At 38.9% G+C, this 24,479-nt stretch overlaps 1 pseudogene; it reads right to left on the reverse strand.

The window, feature by feature from the left end:
• Positions 1-14,847: 14,847 nt before the first annotated feature.
• Positions 14,848-15,776, reverse strand: LOC137756903 (TATA-box-binding protein pseudogene; annotated as a pseudogene).
• Positions 15,777-24,479: the final 8,703 nt, after the last annotated feature.

Below are 24,479 nucleotides of genomic sequence, written 5' to 3' on the forward strand. Positions count from 1 at the left end.
TTTGTTCACAATTGCTCAAACTTGGAAGCAACGAAGATGTCCTTCAGTAGGTGAATGGATAAATAAGCCTTGGTACATTCAGACAATGGAATATTATTCAGTGCTAAAAAGAAATAAGCTATCAATCCATGAAAAAAACATGGAGAAACCTTAAATACATATTACTAAATGAAAGGAGCCAATCTGAAAGGGTACATACTGTATGATTCCAACTATATGACATTCTGGAAAAGGAAAAACTATGGAGAACAGTAAAAAGATCAGTGGTTGCCAGGGGGATTTTTGGGTAGTGAAAATAGTTTGTATGATATCATAATGATGGATATATGTCATTATACATTTGTCCAAAACATAGAATGTACAACTCCAAGAGTGAACCCTAAGGTAAACTATGAGCTTTGAACGATTATGATGTGTTAATGTGGGTTCATCAATTGTAACAAATGTACTGCCCTCTTGTGGGATGTTGATAATAGGGGAGACTATGCATGTGGGGGAGAGGGTATATCTCTGCCTTTCCTAGATTTTCTTGTGAACTTTAAAAATAAAATCTTAATAAAAAAGTTTAAAAGTCTAAATGCTACAATATGTATAGGATATCGACAGCCTTAATGACATCAATTATTACAGAGAGGAAGCTGGGACAGTCATGTCTTGGACAGCATTGTAGTGATTTAGAGAAGGGGCTCTGTTTACATGGAAAGTATTTGGATTGGCCTATAATTCAGTATAAAGTTTGCCATTTGCTGGAAAAAACAGAGTTTTAATTTCCCCATCAAGAAAAATAGCTTCCACCTTCTGTCAGTACAATAATCCAAACACTCAAACATTCAGTTCCTAGAGTAGAAAATGCTATGTGTAGATCCTTCACCACAGATGAACAGCAATATCTACAGTACATTAAGACACAGACTGGAAGGAACGTCAAGGGATTCATGGTTATGTATAAAGGAAACTAGAGTAGTGTATGGGTGAAATGTGTTTCTATTATTATTTGGAGGAAGCAGTTGACATCATGGAAAAACATGAGACCAGTTTTCAGCATGCCTGGGTCTTGGTGCTGGCTGACTCTTGGATGTATGTATCTAGGATGTATGTGACCTCTGATAAAGCATTTAACCTCTCAGCCACAGTTTCTTCATTTATAAAACGAGGGTGATATTACCTACCCTGCCATCATCATGAAGTTGCTGGGAACAACTAAATGAGATAATGTCCATGAAGCACTTTGGAAAATGAAAAGCAGTACCCAAATTTAAATGTCTTACATTAATTAGTTATTGGGTTTTAATCTGGACAGGGTAGGAGGAGGTTATCCTCTCACACAGTTCTGTAATTCTTTCATAAGGGAATTTTAGAGCATTGATAACTACTGTTGGTATATTGCTTTAAAGTTTCAGAAGCTATTTTTAAAAAATCATGCCACCTGAAAAAATCATGCCACCATATGACCAAAAGAAGAGCCAATAGAAAGAGTTATTTTCTTCTGATGAATTTCAGTCAAGGGTAAAATAAACTGATGAAAGACCTCACCTCTTGAAATAGCTCTAACTACATAATTAATCCAATTTGTAGGGAAGGTTCATGTCATGATCTTCTTACTATTATTTCACATTGCTATGGAATTCCAATGCATTTGTTTGAAGCGTTTCTAGGGCCTACATAAAGAGAAAGATGACATAAGTATTTTTTGAAATAAAAACCGAAGTTAATACAATATCACTGACTATGGGCGGACACCTGGGTAATATAGAAAGTACTGCAGATGAGTCAGTTCATGGAAAAACTCAGCCTTTAAAAAAAAAGGAAGAAAAACCTCAATGTTTAGAGGGTGCAATGAGTAGCTTTCAAATGCTTTTATCTTTATGATTATCTGTTTTTAGTTCTTTGAGTTATGGGTTTCCTGTTCACTTACAAGGTATCAGACAACAAGCAGTATCAAACACCAGCAAATATCACATAACTGTTTTTCACCTCGTGCATTACATGGTATTAGTGCTGGCGATGGTACCAGAAGTCTAAAATCTACCTCAGGTGCCCCCATTTCCCCTCTCCCCACTCCCTCCTCACTGCTACCATAAAATAGAGGAGCCTGAAATAGGCATGCAAGAAAAGCAATGCAGAATTTTTTGTGATGATAGCTATAATCTGAACTGATGGCTATTGAAGTGTGTTTACACTACGTGTAAGCAGTAGCCTCACCTGGAAACTTGTTAGAAATGTAAATTGTCTGGTTTACTCTAGGCCTACTGAACTCTGGGTGTGGGACTCTGCAATCTGAATATTAATAAGCCCTCCAGTTGATTCTGAGGTACATTAAAGTTTGAGAACAAATAGTCCGAGCTATCCTGGGGACAGGGACCTGTGATTTCTCCCTGGTCTGCTGATGAGGATAAATGCATTTGTGAACTGTGATCAGGAGATACCTATGGGTGTTCAGAAGAGAAAGAATTTGTTCTCTCAATTTTACAACACTGCCCTTTATCTCTCAAGAAACTTGTAAATCATTGCACTGCCCAACCACCAATTTGGTGAGAAAAAAATTAGGTAGTATAACCCTGAAAAGTAAAAATAAGTGCTTTTTACAAGGATCAAGCATGACAGAACAGCATCCATGGTACGTTCTGAACCTTGATTGTGATAGAGTTTACACAACTGTGTGTCTTTGGTCAAAATTCATAGAATTGTACACAGAAAGAATCAAGGAAAGAAAGAGAGAGAGAGAAAGAAAGAAAGAAAGAAAGAAAGAAAGAAAGAAAGAAAGAAAGAAAGAAAGAAAGAAGAAAGAAAAGTTACCATATGAAAAATTTAAAATAAATTTTAAAATGTGAACAGCAAAAGAAGATAATTGTCTAAAGCAAACAACACCGCCCTCCCCAATATATTGCAGAAGTAAAGCATATGACAATAGTACAAAGGACAGGAGTGGGGAGAAGAAAACATACTGTTGTAAAGTTCTTACACTACGTGTTAAATGGTATAAGTTTATTTGAAAGTTGATTGAGATAAATTAAATTGTAACAAGAAGCATATTGTAAGTGCCAGAGCAACCACTAAAAAGTATAAAACAAAGAAATACAGTTTAATAAGCCAATTGTGATGATAAAATAAGTCATTAAGAAAATTTCAATTAATCCAGAAGGCAAGAAAAGAAGGAAAAAAGGAAAGGAGAACAGAAAGAGTAAGTATAATAAAAATAGCAAGATTTAAAACCAACCATATCCATAATGACATTAAAAGTAAATTGTATAAATCAGTATTCAGTGAACTTTTTCTGTAAAGGATCAGATAGCCAATAGTTTATTTATTTAAATTTTATCTTTCTTTTTTTTAACATCTTTATTGGAGTATAATTGCTTTACAATGGTGTGTTAGTTTCTGCTTTATAACAAAGTGAATCAGCTATGCATATACATATATCCCCATATCTCTTCCCTCTTGCGTCTCCCTCCCTCCCACCCTCCCTATCCCACCCCTCTAGGTGGTCACAAAACACCGAGCTGATCTCCCTGTGCTATGCAGCTGCTTCCCACTAGCTATCTATTTTACAGTTGGTAGTGTATATATGTCCATGCCACTCTCTCACTTTGTCCCAGCTTACCCTTCTCCCTCCCCATATCCTCAAGTCTATTCTCTAGTAGGTCTGCGTCTTTATTCCCGTCTTGCCCCTAGGTTCTTCATGACCATTATTATTTCTTTTTTTTAGATTCCATATATATGAGTTAGCATACGTTATTTGTTTTTCTCTTTCTGACTTACTTCACTCTGTAGGACAGACTCTAGGTCCATCCACCTCACTACAAATAACTCAACTTTGTTTCTTTTTTGGCTGAGTAATATTCCATTGTATATATGAGCCACATCTTCTTTATTCATTCACCTGTCGATGGACACTTAGGTTGCTTCCATGTCCTGGCTATTGTAAATAGAGCTGCAGTGAACATTGTGGTACATGACTCTTTTTGAATTATGGTTTTCTCAGGGTATATGCCCAGTAGTGGGATTGCTGGGTCATATGGTGGTTCTATTTTTAGTTTTTTAAGGAACCTCCATATTGTTCTCCATAGTGGCTGCACCAATTTACATTCCCACCAACAGTGCAAGAGGGTTCCCTTTTCTCCACACCCTCTCCAGCATTTATTGTTGTAGATTTTTTGATGATGGCCATTCTGACCAGTGTGAGATGATATCTCAATGTAGTCGTGATGTGCATTTCTCTAATGATAAATGATGTTGAGCATTCTTTCATGTGTTTGTTGGCAATCTGTATATCGTCTTTGGAGAAATGCCTATTTAGGTCTTCTGCCCATTTTTGGATTGGGTTGTTTATTTTTTTGATATTGAGCGGCATGAGCGGCCTGTCAATTTTGGAGATTAATCCTTTGTCAGTTGCTTCATTTGCAAATATTTTCTCCCATTCTGAGCATTGTCTTTTCATCTTGTTTATGTTTTCCTTTGCTGTGCAAAAGCTTTTAAGTTTCATTAGGTCCCATTTGTTTATTTTTGTTTTGATTTCCATTTCTCTAGGAGGTGGGTCAAAAAGGATCTTGCTGTGATTTATGTCATAGAGTGTTCTGCCTATGTTTTCCTGTAAGAGTTTGAGAGTGTCTGGCCTTACATTTAGGTCTTTAACCCATTTTGAGTTTATTTTTGTGTATGGTGTTAGGGAGTGTTCTAATTTCATTCTTTTACATGTACCTGTCCAGTTTTCCCAGCGCCACTTATTGCAGACGCTGTCTTTCCTGCATTGTATATTCTTGCCTACTTTATCAAAGATAAGGTGACCATATGTGCGTGGGTTTATCTCTGGGCTTTCTATCCTGTTCCATTGATGTATATTTCTGTTTTTGTGCCAGTACCATACTGTCTTGATTACTGTAGCTTTGTAGTGTAGTCTGAAGTCAGGGAGCCTGATTCCTCCAGCTCCCTTTTTCTTTCTCAAGATTGCTTTGGCTATTTGGGGTCTTTTGTGCTTCCATATAAATTGTGAAATTTTTTGTTCTAGTTCTGTGAAAAATGCCATTGGTAGTTTGATAGGGATTGCACTGAATCTGTAGATTGCTTTGGGTAGTATAGTCATTTTCACAACGTTGATTCTTCCAATCCAAGAACATGGTATATCTCTCCGTCTATTTCTATCATCTTTGATTTCTTTCATCAGTGTCTTATAATTTTTCGCATACAGGTCTTTTGTCTCCTTAGGTAAGTTTATTCCTAGATATTTTATTCTTTTTGTTGCAATGGTAAATGGGAGTGTTTTCTTACTTTCACTTTCAGATTTTTCATCATTAGTGTATAGGAATGCAAAAGATTTCCGTGCATTAATTTTGTACCCTGCTACTTTACCAAATTCATTGATTAGCTCTAGTAGTTTTCTGGTAGCATCTTTAGGATTCTCTATGTATAGCATCATGTCATCTGCAAACAGTGACAGCTTTACTTCTTCTTTTCTGATTAGGATTCCTGTTATTTCTTTCTCTTCTCTGATTGCTGTGGCTAAATCTTCCAAAACTATGTTGAATAATAGTGGTGAGGGTGGGCAACCTTGTCTTGTTCCTGATCTTAATGGAAATGGTTTCAGTTTTTCACGACTGAGAACGATGTTGGCTGTGGGTTTGTCACATGTGGCCTTTATTCTGTTGAGGAAAGTTCCCTCTATGCCTACTTTCTGGAGGGTTTTTATCATAAATGTGTGTTGAATTTTGTCAAAAGCTTTCTCTGCATCTATTGAGATGATCATATGGTTTTTCTCCTTCAAATTGTTAATATGGTGTATCACATTGATTGATTTGCATATATTGAAGAATCCTTGCATTCCTGGGATAAACCCCACTTGATCATGGTGTATGATCCTTTTAATGTGCTGTTGGATTCTGTTTGCTAGGATTTTGTTGAGGATTTTTGCATGTATGTTCATCAGTGATATTGGCCTGTAGTTTTCTTATTTGTGACATCTTTGTCTGGTTTTGGTATCAGGGTGATGGTGGCCTCATAGAAAGAGTTTGGGAGTGTTCCTCCCTCTGTTATATTTTGGAAGACTGAGAAGGATAGGTGTTAGCTCTTCTCTAAATGTTTGATAGAATTCGCCAGTGAAGCCATCTGGTCCTGGGCTTTTGTTTGTTGGAAGATTTTTAATCACAGTTTCCATTTCAGTGCTTGTGATTGGTCTGTTCATATTTTCTATTTCTTCCTGGTTCAGTCTCGGAAGGTTGTGCATTGCTAAGAATTTGTCCATTTCTTCCAGGTTGTCCATTTTATTGGCATAGAGTTGCTTGTAGTAATCTCTCATGATGCTTTGTATTTCTGCAGTGTCAGTTGTTACTTCTCCTTTTTCATTTCTGATTCTATTGATTTGAGTCTTCTCCCTTTTTTTCTTGATGAGCCTGGCTAATGGTTTATCAATTTTGTTTATCTTCTCAAAGAACCAGCTTTTAGTTGTATTGATCTTTGCTATCATTTCCTTCATTTCTTTTTCATTTATTTCTGACCTGATCTTTATGATTTCTTTCCTTCTACTAACTTTGGGTTTTTTGGTTCTTCTTTCTCTAGTTCCCTTAGGTGTAAGGTTAGTTTGTTTATTAGAGATTTTTCTTGTTTCTTAAGGTAGGATTGTATTGCTATAAACTTCCCTCTTAGAACTGCTTTTGCTGCATCCCATAGGTTTTGGGTCGTCGTGTTTTCATTGCCATTTGTTTCTCGGTAATTTTTGATTTCCTCTTTGATTTCCTCAGTGATCTGTTGGTTATTTAGTAGTGTATTGTTTAGCCTCCATGTGTTTGTACTTTTTACAGATTTTGACTGTGTAACTGATATCTAGTTTCATAACGTTGTGGTTGGAAAAGATACTTGATACGATTTCAATTTTCTTTAATTTACCAAGGCTTGATTTGTGACCCAAGATATGATCTATCCTGGAGAATGTTCTATGAGCACTTGAGAAGAAACTGAATTCTGTTGTTTTTGTATGGAATGTCCTATAAATATCAATTAAGTCCACCTTGTTTAATGTAGCATTTAAAGCTTGTGTTTCCTTCTTTATATTCATTTTGGATGATCTGTCCATTGGTGAAAGTGTGGTGTTAAAGTCCCCTACTATGATTGTGTTACTGTCAATTTCCCCTTTTATGGCTGTTAGTATTTGCCTTATATACTGAGGTGCTCCTATTTTGGTTGCATAAATATTTACAATTGTTATATCTTCTTCTTGGATTGATCCCTTGATCATTATGTAGTGTCCTTCTTTGTGTCTTGTAATAGTCTTTGCTTTAAAGTCTATTTTGTCTGATATGAGAATTGCTACTCCAGCTTTCTTTTGATTTCTATTTGCATGGAATATCTTTTTCCATCCCCTCACTTTCAGTCTTTATGTATCCCTCGGGGTGAAGTGGGTCTCTTGTAGACAGCATATATATGGGTCTTGTTCTTTCATCCATTCAGCCAGTCTATGTCTTTTGTTTGGAGCATTTAATCCATTTACATTTAAGGTAGTTATCGATATGTATGTTTCTATTACCATTTTGTTCATTGTTTTTGGTTTGCTATTGTAGGTCTTTTCCTTCTCTTGTGTTTCCTGCCTAGAGAAGTTCCTTTAGCATTTGTTGTAAAGCTGGTTTGGTGGTGCTGAATTCTCTTAGCTTTTGCTTGTCTGAAAAAAGTTTTAATTTCTCCATCAAATCTGAATGAGATCCTTGCTGGGTAGAGTCATCTTGGTTGTAGGTTTTTCTCTTTTGTCACTTTAAATAAGTCCTGCCACTCCCTTATAGCTTGCAGAGTTTCTGCTGAAAGATCAGCTGTTAACCTTATTGGGATTCCCTTGTATGTTATTTGTTGTTTTTCCCTTGCTGCTTTTAATATTTTTTCTTTGTATTTAATTTTTGATAGTTTGATTAATATGTGTGTTGGCATGTTTCTCCTTGGATTTATCATGTATGGGACCCTCTGTGCTTCCTGGACTTGATTAAGTATTTACTTTCCCATATTAGGGAAGTTTTCAACTACAGTGCCTTCAAATATTTTCTCAGTCCCTTTCTTTTTCTCTTCTTCTTCTGGGACCCCTATAATTCGAATGTTGGTGACTTTAATGTTGTCCCAGAGGTCTCTGAGAGTGTCTTCAGTTCTTTTCATTCTTTTTTCTTTATTCTGCTCTGTGGTAGTTATTTCCACTATTTTTTCTTCCAAGTCACTTATCCGTTCTTCTGCCTCAGTTATTCTGCTATTGATCCCTTCTAGAGAATTTTTAGTTTCATTTATTGTGTTCTTCATCATTGTTTGTTTGCTCTTTAGTTCTTTTAGGTCCTTGTTAAACGTTTCTTGTATTTTCTCCATTCTATTTCCAAGATTTTGGATTATCTTTACTATCATTATTCTGAATTCTTTTTCAGGTAGACTGCCTATTTCCTCTTCATTTGGTAGGTCTGGTGGGTTTTTACCTTGCTCCTTCATCTGCTCTGTGTTTCTCTGTCTTCTTATTTTGCTTAATTTACTGTGTTTGGGCTCTCCTTTCACAGATATCAGGTTCGTAGTTCCCCTTGTTTTTGGTTTCTGCCCCCAGTGGCTAAGGTTGGCTCAGTGGGTTGTGTAGGCTTCCTGGTGGAGGGGACTAGTGCCTGTGTTCTGGTGGATGAGGCTGGATCTTGTCTTTCTAGTGGGCAGGTCCATGTCTGGTGGTGTGTTTTTGGGTGTCTGTCACCTTATTATGCTTTTAGGCAGCCTCTCTGCTAATGAGTGGGGTTGTGTTCCTGTCTTGCTAGTTGTTTGGCATAGGGTGTCCAGCACTGTATCTTGCTGGTCATTGACTGGAGGAGGGTCTTGGCATTGAGATGGAGATCTCTGGGAGATTTTCGCCATTTGATATTACCTGGAGCTGGGAGGTCTCTGGTGGACCAATGTCCTGAACTTGGCTCTCCCACCTCAGAGGCACTGCCCTCACGCCTGGCCAGAGCACCAAGAGCCTATCATCCACTCGGCTCAGAATAAAAGGAGAAAGAAAGAAAGAAAGAAAGAAAAAGATAAAATAAAATAAAGTTATTTAAAATAAAAAATAATTATTAAATAAAAATTAAAAAGTAATAAAAAAGAAAGAAAGAAGAGAGCAACCAAACCAAAAAACAAATCCACCAAAGATAACAAGCACTAAATCTATACTAAAAAAAAAGAAAAAACAAAACAAAAACGGACAGACAGAACCCCAGGACAAATGGTAAAAGCAAAGCTATACAGACAAAATCACACACAGAAGCATACCCATACACTTTCACAAAAAGAGAAAAAGGGGGGAAAATATATATCGTTGCTCCCAAAGTCCACCTCCTCAAATTGGGATGATTTGTTGTCTATTCAGTTATTCCACAGATGCAGGGCACATCAAGTTGATTGTGGAGATTTAATCCACTGCTCCTGAGGCTGCTGGGAGAGATTACCCTTTCTCTTCCTTTTTCGCACAGCTCCTGGGATTCAGCTTTGGATTTGGCCCCGCCTCTGCTTGTAGGTCTCCTGAGGGGGTCTGTTCTTCGCTCACACAGGACGGGATTAAAGGAGCAGCTGATTCGGGGGCTCTGGCTCACTCAGGCCGGGGGGAGGGAGGCATACAGAATGCGGGGCGATCCTGCGGTGGCAGAGGCCGTTGTGACATTGCACCAGCCTGAGGCGCGCCGTGCGTTCTCCCGGAGAAGTTGTCCCTGGGTCACGGGACCCTGGCAGTGGCAGGCTGCACATGCTCCTGGGAGGGGAGGTGTGGATAGTGACCTGTGCTTGCACACAGGCTTCTTGGTGGCTGCAGTAGCAGCCTTAGCGTCTCATGCCCGTCTCTGGGGTCCGCGCTGATAGCCGCCACTTGCACTCGTCTCTGGAGCTCATTTAGGCGGCGCTCTTAATCCTCTCACCTCGCGCACCGCAAAACAAAGAGGCAAGAAAAAGTCTCTTGCCTCTTCAGCAGGTCCAGACCTTTTCCCGACTCCCTCCCCACTAGCTGTGGCGCGCTAGCCCCCTTCAGGCTGTGTTCACGCCGCCAACCCCAGTCCTCTCCCTGGGATCCGACCGAAGCCCGAGCCTCAGCTCCCAGCCCCCGCCCATCCTGGCGGGTGAGCAGACAAGCCTCTCGGGCTGGTGAGTGCTGGTCGGCGCTGATCCTCTGTGTGGGAATCTTTCCGCTTTGCCCTCCGCATCCCTGTTGCTGCGCTCTCCTCCGTGGCTCCAAAGCTTCCCCCGTCTGACACCCACAGTCTCCTCCCCGAAGGGGCTTCCTAGTGTGTGGAAACTTTTCCTCCTTCACAGCTCCCTCCCACTGGTGCAAATCCCATCCCTATTCTTTTGTCTCTGTTTTTTCTTTTTTCTTTTGCCCTACCCAGGTACGTGGGGAGTTTCTTGCCTTTTGGGAAGTCTGAGGTCTTCTGCTAGTGTTCAGTAGGTGTTCTGTAGGAGTTGTTCCACATGTAGATGTATTTCTGATGTATTTGTGGGGAGGAAGGTGATCTCCACGTCTTACTCTTTCGCCATTTTGAAGCTCCTTCCAATAGTTTAGATTTTGAAGGCCATACAGTGTTTGTCTGAATTACTCAACTCTACTGTTGTAGCATGAAAATAGCCATAGGTAATATATAAAAGAATAAGACTGACTTTGTTCTAGTAACGTTTTATTTACAAAAACTGCCAGTGGGTTGGGCTGGAGTTGGCCTACAGGCCATAATTTCCTGACCTCTGGTCTAAGTACTCCAGTTAAAAGGCAGATTGTCAGATTTCATTGATAAAAAAACACTTAAGAAACTAGGAGTAGAAGGGAAATGCCTCAACTTGATAAAGGACATCTGTGAAAGCCCCACAGCCAGCATCATACTTAATGGTAAAAGACTGGAAGCTTTCCACCTAAGATCAGGAACAAGACAAGGGTGTCCATTCTCATTACTTCTACTTAACATTGTCTTTGAGGTTCTAACCAGGACAAATAGGCCAGAAAATGAAATAAAATGTGTCCGGATTGGAAAGGAAGAAGTAAAATTATCGCCATTCACAGATGACATGATCTTGAATATAGAAAATCCTAAGGAATCCATTAAAAAACTACTAGAACTAATAAACAAGTTCAGCAAGATTGAAGAATATAAAATCAATATATAAAAAACATTTGTATTTCTATACATTAGCAACAAATAATCCAAAAAGGAAATTACAACTGCATCAAAAACAATAAATACTTAGAAATAAATTTAACAAAAGTTCAAGACATATACATAGAAAACAACAAAACATCATTAAAATAAATTAAAGATCTAAATAAATGGAATGACACCCCATGTTCATGGATTAGGAGATAATGTTAAGATGGCAATACTCCCCACATTGATCTATAGAACCAACACAATCCCTATCAAAATCATAGCTGCCTATTTTTAAAAACAGAAATTGACAAGCTGACACTAAAATTGATATGGGAATGCAAGGGACGCAGAATAGTTAAAACACTCCTGAAAAAGGAAGACAGAGTTGGAGACTCCCACTTTCTAATTTCAAAACTCACTATAAAACCACAGTAATCAAGACACTGTGGCATTGACATAATAACAGTGGCATCAACAGGCAGAGTTAGGCGTGAGTTTGAAGTCTGAGGTCATGGATTTAAAATTGAACTAGTTGACTCAGTTGTGAGATTTTTTCTCCAGCAAACTTTTCTTGCTTGAAGGCAGGCACAGAGAAGGTGAACGATAGGTTTCAGCTAGCATTTTGATGATGGGAGAGAGGGACAAGTGCAATAAATGCATATGCAAGAGAGTGGTTGTAATTTTTGACCATGGAATCTAAAGGAAACAAGTGAAGCCAGGTGATAGGTAGGAAAGGTTTATTTTTTATTCTAATTTTCAGGTAGAAGGGTGTTTTTCCCATAAAATTAAAATATAACATATAAACGAAAAAGTGCAAAAATTATTTTGTGTACAGACTGATGAATTTTCACAAAGTAAACATACTCTGTAACTAGCCCCCAGATCAAAAACCAGAATGTGGCCAGGCGTAACTCTGCCTGATGATGCCACTATGTTTCTCTGGGAGGCTTCACTTTGTCTCTTCACATGGACACTATTTCAAACCTTTTTCTCTCTCATCAAGCCTCCCATATCTCCTCCTTTACTTTCACTCCCATTTGTTGGCCTTGACTTGTATTTTATTGAGAAAATAGAAACCATTACAGAAAACTCGCACTTCTTTCCACCATCAAGTCTACAATCCTATCTGTACTTTCACCCATATTTTCCTCTTACTTTCTCTTACAACTGAGTAAGCATCCATCCTCCTACCAAAGGCCAATGTCTCACATACGCTTTGAAGGTTATCCCTCTTACCTCCTAAGAAACTTGCTCTTTGACTGAGTTATTCCCTCTCTCTTTTGTATCAATTTCTCTGTTTGTATTCAATCATTTCTATCAGCATAAAACATCTTCTACTAGTCCCATTCTTTTAAAGAAAAAAAGTTTTGAATCTAGGTCATCCTTCAGCCACTGTTATGCTTCTCTGATTCCCTTTACAACAAACCTTCGCAACCCAGTTGTCTGTAGTTGATGTCTCCACATCCTCACCTCTTCATTTCTCCTCAGCCCACAATTTTCCTGCTTCCATCTCCATCATAGTTCTTGAGCTACTGTTCTTCCCAAGGTCAATAATTACCTCAGTATTGCCAAGTTCAACAGTCACTGCTTTGTTTTCATTTTACTTGACTCCTCAACAGCACTCCTTTCTTCTTGAAATATTCTCCTCATGGTTTCTGTATTAGTCAGCTCAAGCTGCCATAACAAATACCATAGACTGGGTGGCTTAAACAACAGAAATTTATTTCTCACAGTTCTGGAGGCTAGGATGTTCAAGATCAAGGTCCAATATAGTTTGATTTTTGGTGAGGACTCTCTTCCTGGCTTGCTGATGGCTACCTTCTCACTGTGTCTTCATATGGCAATATATATGTACATATGGAGAGAGACAGAGAGAGAGAGAGAGAGAGAGAGAGAGAGAGAGGGAACGATCTCTGGTATCTCTTCCTCTTCTTATAAGGACACCAATCCTATTAGATTAGGGCCCTATCCTTTTGACCTCATTTAACCTTAACTACTTACTCAAGACCCTGTCTCCAAATACAATCACGTTAGGGGTTAGTGTTTCAACATATGAATTTTGGAGGAACACAATTCAGTCCATAGTAGCTTCTGTAACACTAGTCTTTCCTGTTTTTTGTTCCTCCCTCAGCTTATTGCTCTGGTTCCTTTGTTGGCTTCTCATCCTATAACTGACTCTAAATGTTGGCATCCTTCCATACTCTTTATGGACCCTCTTCTCTTGCTACATTCTCTCCCTAGCAATGTTCATCAGTTCTCATGGATTCAAATACCATCCAGTGTTGATGATTTTCAAATTTGTATTTCCAGATTTTCATATCCAGCTGTCCACTTGAAATTTCCACTTTGATATCTCGTAGTAATATCAAACAACATGTTGAAAAGTGAAACTATTGCTTTTTTTTCTACCAAACTTGCTTCCCATCCATAATCTTCCCCATTCCAGTTAATAGCATCAGCATCCATCCACAATTTTTCTAGCCAGAAACTTATGGATTCCTTGATTCCTTGCTCTGAAACCTTGATTTGCTTTCCTCTTGTCTTACTCTTCCCTGAAACAGATACACCAGCCAATCATGCCAATTGTAGTGCCAACATATATCTGGAATCCACCTCTGACTTCTACTGACACTATCTTAGTCAAGCCACACATGAGTCACTACAACAGAATCCCAACTGGTCTCTCTGGTTCCATTCTTGCCTAATCTAATTCATTCTCCACTCAGCAAAGTGATTTTTAAAAATGTTAAATGAATCATGTTACTTTATTACATAGATCTATTCAATAACTTTCTATTACACTTTGGATAAAATTCAGAGTCAGGTATCATGACCTGTTAAGGCCCTGCATGATTGGACCTCTTTATATTTTGACACCCTCATCTTCTGCCATTCTCCATATCATGTACTCTTCTTCAGGCACACTGGTCTTTTTCTCACTTTCTTAAACAAGGCAGTCCCTTTCCTGTTTCAAGGTCATTATGTATGCTGTTTTTTCCATTTATAGTGCTTCTTACTGACTTTTCTCAAGGCAAACTCCCTAGATCTCAGCATGAGGGTCTCCTCCACAGGAGATCTTTTCTCACCTTGTTTTTTTTTTTTTTCACTTTTATAAACAGCATTTATTGTACAGAGTACTCTGAAGGAAGAAAAATATGTACAGCCATTTGTTTTCATTAATACATTTCTATTCTGTCCTGCAATACTGAAAAGGTGGAATGTGGCACAAAAATAACCCCTAGGAGTTACAAATTAGAAAACAACACTTTAAAAAAAGATTTTTACTTTTCTGGTAGAAATATAAAAACTGTGGTTTATAGGGAAGAAATTAAACAAAATAAAGTCCAATCAATTGTTGAGGTGGCTTTAACACTTAAAGTTTTGTCCCTTAAACCAACTTGTCAACAGCAGTAAGTGTTTAAAATCTAAATATAAATAAATGGGCAGCTCTGCCCGAATAGCAGCCCAGTTCGAGCAACTTACAGTAACGCTTCCGTGTTCTCTGTGCAGAAATAACACCCCTTCCTGGCATCCTTATGGGGTACACATGCAGGAGAGCTTCACCTCATGCTGCAACATACAACTGAACATCCATCCTCTCATCACATGGGGCCGTCCACAACACCACTAAATGTACCAAAACTGATTTGTTAAAAAAAAAAAAAAAAAAACAGCAGAAACTAACACACTACTGTAAAGCAATTATACTCCAATAAAGATGTTAAAAAAATTTTTAAAAACAAGTGGATGGGGGAGGCAGGAATAGATGACAGCCATTACGTTGTCTTCCTGAAACCCTTTAGAATAGGGTAGATGTTCTCAAAGGCTTCATAAATTTCTGCTCTGACTTTAGCACCTGTTAATATAACTTTTCCGGAAACAAAAATAAGGAGAACAATTCTCGGTTTGATCATTCTGTGGATTAAACCAGGAAATAACTCTGGCTCATAATTACTGAACTGTTGGTGGGTAAGCACAAAGCCTTCTAACCTTATAGGGAACTTCACATCACAGCTCCCCACCATGTTCTGAATCTTGAAGTCCAAGAACTTAGCTGGAACACCCAACTTCTGTACAACCCTGGCATATTTTCTTGCTGCTAGTCTGGACTGTTCTTCACTCTTGGCTCCTGTGCGCACCATCTTCCCAGAACTGAATATCAGTGCAGTGGTCCAGGGCTCTCTTATTCTCATAATTACAGCAGCAAACCACTTGGAATTATATTCAGCATTCCCTGCATGAAGTGCAATGGTCTTTAGGTCAAGTTTACAACCAAGATTCACTGTGGATACACTATTTTGCAGCTGCGGCACAATCCCAGAGCTCTCTGAGGCTGGCGTGGCAGGGGTAATGGGGGTCATGGGGGAGGGATACAGGGGAGTGGTGCCCGGCAAGGGTGCGGTCGTAAGAGTCTGTGAGTGGAAAAGCTGTGGTGTCTGGCCCGAGGCCCCCTGCGTTGCCTGCTGGGACGTCGACTGCTGAACGGCTGCCACTGCTGCCTGCTGCTGCTGCTGCCGTTGCTGCTGCTGTCTTTGCTGCTCTTCCAATATAGACAGACTGTTGGTGTTCTGAATAGGCTGTGGAGTCAGTCCTGTGCCATAAAGCATCACTAGACTAAAGAGAGGGATTCCAGGAGTCATGGCACCCTGGGCATAAGGCGGGGGGGTTGTTGTTCTGATCCATGAGGTTCATTTTCTTCTTGGCAAATCAAAAACCTTTGGACTGTGAATCGCCTCAGCATTCAGTCTTTTCCTAGAGCATCCCCAGCACACTCTTCCTAGCGACTTCCTTAACCCTCTGGGTTATCTTCATGCACACCAAGCAACAGTGATACTTATCCTTAGAAAAGAGAGTTGTTTGTAGAATCTCCTCATTTTTTGGTCAAATTTGATATTTTTTTTGATATAATCACTGGAGTCACTGCAGAGGTAACTCTCACCTTCTTATCAGGAATAATTTCCTCCATCTTTGCCTCCTATAACTCTATCTCAACTCCTTGATTGTTTCTTTTGTTAACATTTACAATTTACAATGCTTCTATTCATGTATTTTGCTTTGTTTAATGTCAGTATCCCCCACTAGACTGCAAGCTCCATTTTTGTTTGTCTTGCTCACTGCTGATTTCTCAGGTCCTAGCCTGGAATAAAATGAATTCTCCATAGATAATAGTTGTTGAACCAAAAAATTTAAAATAACAAGCATGAGGGCTTCCTTTCATAGATTTTGGCAGTCTAGCCTAATGGACACAGGAACCTCTGATATCAAATTCAGCCTTCCGAGCAATGAGTAGTCCTTCCCAGACCCACTTCACCTCTAAGGAGATTCAACATGGCTCTGTTTAGCCAAGGTCCTTTAAGGTCTGTGGAAGAAGGTTCTGAGCCTGGGGTCTATGAATAGGATTGGTGGTTTATGAAACCTCTGAAATTGTATATAGTAATTTGTGAATATGTTAATCTGTCTATTTTTCCAGGGAAAAATTCTACAACTTTGATCAGATTCTTAAAGGAGTTCATGACCCAGAAAAGGTTAAGAATCACTCACCGAAGAGTCTTTTCCTGGGATAACTCCAAGCCAGAAGTCCTGAACTGCTCTAATTAAAATGTAATTGGAGAATGGAGCTGAATCCACTATTTCCTTTGAGCTTTTCCTGGAGCTATGATCAGACCTGCTTGAGCTTTCCCTGAATTTGGGGTACATTTTTGACATTATATAATGTGCCTTAAATCTTATCTAGTCATGCTCTGGCCCCTGTGACCCACATTGACCTGGTTGCTGTTTCCTGCCTAATCTTAGATTCTGACAAGACCTGTGCCAGTGTCACAACCATGCTGATATAACCAGCACATCCTTTTGTCTGACTCAGTTCTGTCAGGGATCTTCACTGGTCCCAGACTGATGGATCAGAATTATCATGTCATTGACAAAGACAATAAAGTAGGAGTGGAGGGAAAACTGATTCAAGAACTCAAGATCAGAAAGCAAATCTGATCATATGAGTCACATTGGGGCTTGTCTGATCATATGAGTCACTTTGGGGCCTTGTGAAATGCAGATAAAACAGATTCTATCCACCCTGACCTGCTAAATCACAATCTTGAGGGGAGTGGTGGCCTGGAGATCTGTATCTTAACAAACTCCCACTGTGAGGTGAGTATTATGATCAGGTAATTTTGGGAAACTTTATGTCTAAATTGCAATTCATCAGTTCATCTTGACACTTGACTCTCACAATCACAATTTATGACATTTTCATGATTGGAAATGTTCATATTTCACAAAATTAATTAGGTAGAGAATTTTGAACAGTGTATGAAGGCAAAGTTGTAGATTTAGTCTTAATCATTCAGTTTACTCTAATTTATGTTCAAGCTGAAATATTACATCTTCTCAGTCTGTGTCAAATTGTTCTGTAGCTGATTTTCATCAGCGTTCTTTTTAGTATGACATTGGTTTCCCCCAAATCTGAGGACCTTTAGGTTGTGGTTTACCCAGTTTATGCTCAGGAACTTCTTCATGAAAAATTTAAACATTCCTTTATTCAGCTTGTCTTTCACCACTATTAAGTCATCTTTGTATAAAGATCACTTTTATAAAAATTGAGCCTCATAACTCGTACATTCCAAATGAGGAAATGGACACTCACAGAAGCTATTTGATTCACCCAAGATCCCAGAGCTGTTTAGTAGCAGGGTCAAAGCATAAAGCTGTTCAACTATTCTGTGTTGATTGAGCACTTACTTTATCCAGGTCAATGAACTCACTGATGGGGATACAAAGATACAAAAGACTTGGTCCCTGCCCTCAAGGAAGCCCAGGTCTTCAGATTCCAAAATGAGTCAGGTATCCTGAAGATGCTGGGCCACTGCTAATATCACTTGAACTTCATTAGAGAAAATTGCTTTTAATTTTGACTTCTGTATTTATCAAAACAATTTTTGGGACTGTGGCAGGAGAAAGAGAGGTTATGCACTATTATCCTAGACACATGTTTTTTTTGGTCTGTACAGCACTTACATTTTCTTAAATTATCAATTAAAATTGGGAGAGTTCACATTTAATATCTAGATTTCTGGATTCTCTTTTTAAAAACCCCAAAAATCTGGCCTTACTGGACCAATGTTCCCTTGTGGCATTAATTCTCTGGAGGTGAGGGACTGCTGCTAATTTTTATGGGCTGGTGCTAGCAGTTCACATAGTTCCTAACCAGTACGTTGCACACACTCCTATTGCCTACCCAACCCCTGGAGCATTTAAGTTTGCTAACCCTGTCCACTAACTTCTGGGGCTACCAATTGTTGTCTGAACTGTTCCTGACAGCAGATGGCAGAAATAAGCTGTGTAATTTCCATTTCCCCTACAAGTAGGAAAGATGTACTGTAGCAACAATCGACTTCAGAAGCTTTTCTTTTTTCCTCTAAAAACAAAACAAAATAAAACAAACAAACAAAAAACAACCTATGGTCACTAGATTTTAGCTGAGCCATATTTTGACAAAGTAAGTGGTGAGAAAGGAATTTGGTGCCAATTGTAGCAACAATTGACTTCAGAGGCTTTTCTTTTTTCTTCTTAAAAAAAACCCTTAAGGTCATAAATGTAAGACCAGATACTATAAAACTCTTAGAGGAAAACATAGGCAGAACACTCCTTGACATAAAATGCAGCAAGATCCTTTTTGATCTGTCTCCTAGAGTAATGGAAATAAAAACACAAATAAAAAATGGGACCTAATGAAACTCAAAAGCTTTTGCACAGCAAAGGAAACCATAAACAAAATGAAAAGGTAACCCACAGAATGGGAGAAAACATTTGCAAACGATGCGACCGACAAGGGAATAATCTCCAAGATTTACAAACAGCTCATGCAGCTCAATATCAAAAAACAAACAACCCAATCAAAGAATGGGCAGAAGACCTAAAAAGACATTTCTCTAAAGAAGAGATACAGACGGCCAACAGGCACATGAAAAGATGCTCAACATCGTCAATTATTAGAGAAATGCAAATCAAAACTACAATGAGGTATCACCTCACGCCAGTCAGAATGGCCATAATCAAAAAGTCTACAAACAGTAAATGCTAGAGAGGGTGTGGAGAAAAGGGAACCCTCTTACACTGTTGATGGGAATGTAAATTGGTATAGCCACTATGGAGAACAGTATGGAACTTCCTTAAGAAACTAAGAACAGAGCTACCCTATAATCCAGCAATCCCACTCCTGGGCATAAATCCTGAGGAAAACATGGTTCAAAATGATACGTGCATCCCAGTGTTCATTGCAGTGCTGTTTACAATAGCCAAGACATGGAAGCAACCTAAATGTCCATCAACAGATGAATGGATAAAGATGATGTGGTATGTGTATATATATATATATATATATATATATATATATATATATATATATATATGTATATATACCTACATACATATACACACACACACAATGGAATATTATTCAGCCTTAAAAAAGAATGAAATAGTGCCATTTCCAGCAACATGGATGGACCTGGAGATTATCATACTAAGTGAAGCAAGTTAGACAGAGAAAGACAAGTATCATATGATATTGCTTATATGCAGAATCTAAAAAAAATGATACAGATGAACTTATTTACAAAACAGAAACAGACTCACAGACTTAGAGAATGAACTTATGGTTACTGGGGGTGCGGAGGGTGGGGAGAAGGATAGATTGGGAGTTTGGGGGTGACATGTACACACTGCTATATTTAAAATAGATAACCAACAAAGACCAGCTGTATAGTACAGGGAACTCTGCTCAATACCATGTAACAACCTAAATGGGAAAAGAATTTGAAAAAGAATAGATACATGTATATGTATAACTGAATCACTTTGCTGTACACCTAAAACTAACACAACATTATTAATCAATTATACTCCAGTATGAAATTAAAATTTTAAAAAATGAAATAAAAATTAAAATTTAAAAAAGAAAAAGGGGAAAAAAACCCTAAGGTCATTATATTTTAGTTGAGCCATAATTTGACAAAGTAAGTGGTGAGAGAGGGATTTAGTATCAGTAGTGAGAAGTAGCCCATTGTGTGCAGCAAGAATTTAGAAGGCATGAATGGAATAGCTAGTTACCAGCAAAATAATCCTGAAACTGAGAGGTAGGGCAAGCTGGCTTGCAGCCACTTGTTGGGAACCTCTTCCCCACACTATATACAAAAATGAGCTCAAAATAAGTCATAGACCTAAATGTAAGAGCTAAAACTTTAAAACTATTAAAAGAAAATACAAGAGTAAATCTTTTCTGACTTTGGATTAGGCAATGGTTTCTTAGACATGACACCCAAAGTGCAAGCAGCAAAAGAAAAAGTAGTTAAATGGGACTTCATCAAACATCAAAATTTAAAACTTTTGTGCTTCAAATTATATCATCAAGAAAATGGAAAGGCAACATGCAAAATGGGGGAAAGTTTTTGCAAATCATATGTCTCATAAGGAACTTGTATATAAAGGACTCTTACAACTGAACAATAAAAAACAAATGACCTAATTTTTAAAAAAAGTCAAAGGATATAAATAGACGTTTCTGTAAGGAAGATATACAAATAGAAAATAAGCATATAAAAAGACATTCAACCTTATTAGTCATCAGGGAAATGCAAATCAAAACCACAATGAGATACCATCTTACTCTGCACAGGATGGCTAAAAAATAAACAGACAATAACAAGTGCTGACAGGGATGTGGAGAAATTAGAACCCTCAAGCATTGCTGATGGGATTGTAAATGGTTCAGCTACTTTGGAAAACAGTTTGGGTATTCCTCAAAATGTGACCTAGCAATGCCATTCCTAGATATATAGCCAAGAGAAAAGAAAACATATGTCCACACAAAAACTTGTACACAAATATTCATAGCAGTGTTATCAACAATAGCCAAAAGGTGGGACAACCCAAATGCCCATTAATTGGTGAGTGGATAAACAAAATGTAGAATAGCCATACATGGAATAGTATTCAGTTACAAAAAGGAATGAAGTACCAAACGTGTTACTATATGGATAAACCTTGAAAAATTATGCTAAATAAAAGAAGACAGACACAAAATGATTCTATTTATTTGAAATGTCCAGAATAGGTAAATATGTAGAAACAGAAAGTAAGTTAATGGTTGCCAGGGCTCTACAAGGAAGGGAGATCAGGAGTGACTGCTAAAGTGTAAAGGGTTTCTTTCTGGGGTGATGAAAATATTTTGAAATTAGATAGTAGTGGTGGTTTAATAACTCAAGGGATATACTGTAAACAACAGAATTATATACTTTCAAAGGTTGAATTTTATAGTATATGAATTATGTCTCAATAAATTGTTATTGTTTAAGAGGGCACATTAGCTATTAATCTCCTGCAGGGCTTTAGGATCAACTGTAAGAAAATCACTTTTTTAATATTTAAGGAATATGGTTTAGTGTGAGCAATTTATGGGTGATGGAATGTGGGTTAAAGCAGCTATGGCTGTGGCCAAGACCACCTTCCCTCTCTTCTGGAGGGCAGTAAGCTAGGGGAGAGGACAACTGGCAGGAAGGAAAAATGGGAAAGTTGGAGAGAAGGAGTCCAAAGTGAGAAGCCTACCCGGGGGTTGAAACTACCTTGCTCTCAATGGATGAAAAAGATGAGGTCATAGAGCTTCCATCTGTCTTTGTGAGACATCAGAGATCATCCTGATAATAGTGTCTTTCCAACAAAAATAGAGCATGAACAAAGTACATTTCTCAGCAAGGCCAAAGATAGGCAGATCTTGTTGTTAGGGATTGCCTGACCAGAATTTTCTCATTTCACCCTAAATCTACTGAGTTCCACTGAGTTCACACAAGCACACACACACACGCACACATGCACACAGAGAGAGAGAGAGAGAGAGAGAGACAGAACCCAACATTTTATGATGACCAAATTAATTATTTTGCTGGAGAAAATGATGGCATGGCTCTCAGCAGGCTCCAGCAAATCTAAGCCTAAAGCATCAAGATTCTTAGTCACCCAGACTGCAAACCCTGTTGTTAAGCTGGCCCTCTTCCCTCTCCTGGGCTCTCATCCATATCTACCTAGTCATCATGGTCTATTGATTTATGTTTCTCATCTAATGTACCTCACATCTGTCCCTCTGTTTTCAATCCTCTTACCACTCTGTCAGACCAGATGCTCATCAACTCACGCCGGAAAAACAACTGAACTAACTAATGGGGAGAAAATAAAAGTGTCTGTTTAAGAGCTAACTAACTACAGATTTCCTCTTAGGGGAAGAGATTTGTGTTTGTTTTAGCAAATGCTCTGATGGATCATTTTGATTGCTCAAAGATTACCCTTGGGGCATGGTTGGAATAAACCTGGAGCTAAACATCTCTGCTTGAGAAAGTAGCAGTAATGCCAGAGTTTGGGTATTTGTGATCTGAGGAAAACTAGGGAAAAGATAGAAAGATGGAGAAGGAGAATTGAGCAGCACTGAGAAAACTCAAGCCCTATTAGAATGGCTAAGGAACTTTCAATGTGAGAGATATTTAATATTTAATTTTAAGTTGTTTGCTGCTGTACTGTAAATACTTGGTCCTTCAGTAAAATCTGTGAGCTCACAGCTATTGGTAGTATATGGGAAAGTGAAGAAATCAAGGAGTGAGCAGGGAGGCAACACAGTACAGAAAAGGAACCATATATCCAAGAGGCATGGGAAGAGAATGAGAACATAGTAGAAGCAGAAACTCATAGACATTGGTGACCAGAATTAACATAAGCATCAAACCTTCCCCAGAATCTCCTAAATCGTAAAGGGCACAATTACCCCAGCAAGCCAGGAGGCTTAGGGCCTTGCAGGGCCTGAGTCTTTATCACACTACCCCGGACTGTTGGTTACTTACTGCTCTTCCAGTTTCACTCTTCATCCCTCCTCACTTTCCCCATGCTTTGTGTCCAAGGAGGAAATCGACCTATATTGACATCATGAATGGGCTTCCTTATATAATGGCATTCTGTTGGGTTCCACCATTGAGAAGCCCTGGTAGGAGATCTGAGGAGAGTGAGGTCAGGGTATTTATTCAGTCAACTCATTCCCTGTAGGGTCACAGTGGGATGGCTAAGCACAGTACCTGATAGATGACCCTCTCAACATCCCTCTCTCTCATCAACTAACTTCTCACACTTCTCCCTCTCTTTCCTCCTCCACTCCTGCAGTTCTAGGAGGGGTAATAACCCTGCTGTTATTTGTCCCTGGGTACTTTACCATTCCTTGTGATTTCCCTACACCCTACTCACAACTTTGTTAAGACTCCCTCCCTTTTTGTTGCTGGCACCCTGACTAATACACTCATTAGGCCTTTACATCCATTATCTTAGTTAATTCTCACCACTACTCTATGAAGTAGATATTACTATTAACCTTGTTTTACAGGTGTGAAAATATGAGGCAAGGAGAGGTTAAGTAACTTCTCTGAGGACCTTCTGACTCTGGGGCTTCAGCTTCTATACATGTTATTTTTTTTTCCCACTCCAATAATATCCCTGCATCCAGGCTCTAAGCCATCTGATACACTATGGCCAGACTATTCCTCCTAAAACATTCATGTAAGGCCCTCTAAGATCTGGCTCCTATCTACCTTTTATCTCCCCTATACTTTCCCTCTGTACAAGCCTTCCAATCAAGTTAAACTGGACTCTTCAGTTTTCCCCAAACATATGATATTAGTCCTACTTTATCATTCTACTCATAAGGCACCCCAAGCCTACTCTCCTCACCCCATTCTATCTCCTTCTATGGTAGTTTCACTCTTCCCTTTCCTTTAGGCCCAGCTGAAATCCTCCCTTCTCTATAGAGTCTGGCTAATCCCAGTCTTGCCACTTTCTAGTTAGGTGACCTTCAGTGAGTCATGCTAACTTCTTTGAGTCAGTGCCCTTAACTGTGAAATTCATATCAGTTGCTGGTCTACTGATCTCAAAATACTTACTAATACTAACTGATCTCAAAGTGGCTCAGCAATGAGGCCACCCAACCTAGGAGCCCTTTTCTTCAATAGCTTAATCAAGGTTTTCACAAGTGATGTCTTTTTTTTTTTTTTTTTAGCAAGGCAATGCTTTTTTTTTTAAATTTATTTTTTATTTATTTATTTTTGGCTGTGTTGGGTCTTCGTTTCTGTGCGAGGGCTTTCTCTAGTTGCGGTGAGTGGGGACCACTCTTCATCGCGGTGCACGGGCCTCTCACTGTCGCAGCCTCTCTTGTTGTGGAGCACAGGCTCCAGACGCGCAGGCTCAGTAGTTGTGGCACACGGGCCCAGTTGCCCCGCGGCATGTGGGATCCTCCCAGACCAGGGCTCGAACCCGTGTCCCCTGCATTGGCAGGCAGATTCTCAACCACTGCGCCACCAGGGA

Source organism: Eschrichtius robustus, chromosome X (genome assembly GCF_028021215.1).
Source record: "Eschrichtius robustus isolate mEscRob2 chromosome X, mEscRob2.pri, whole genome shotgun sequence".
NCBI lineage: Eukaryota > Metazoa > Chordata > Mammalia > Artiodactyla > Eschrichtiidae > Eschrichtius > Eschrichtius robustus.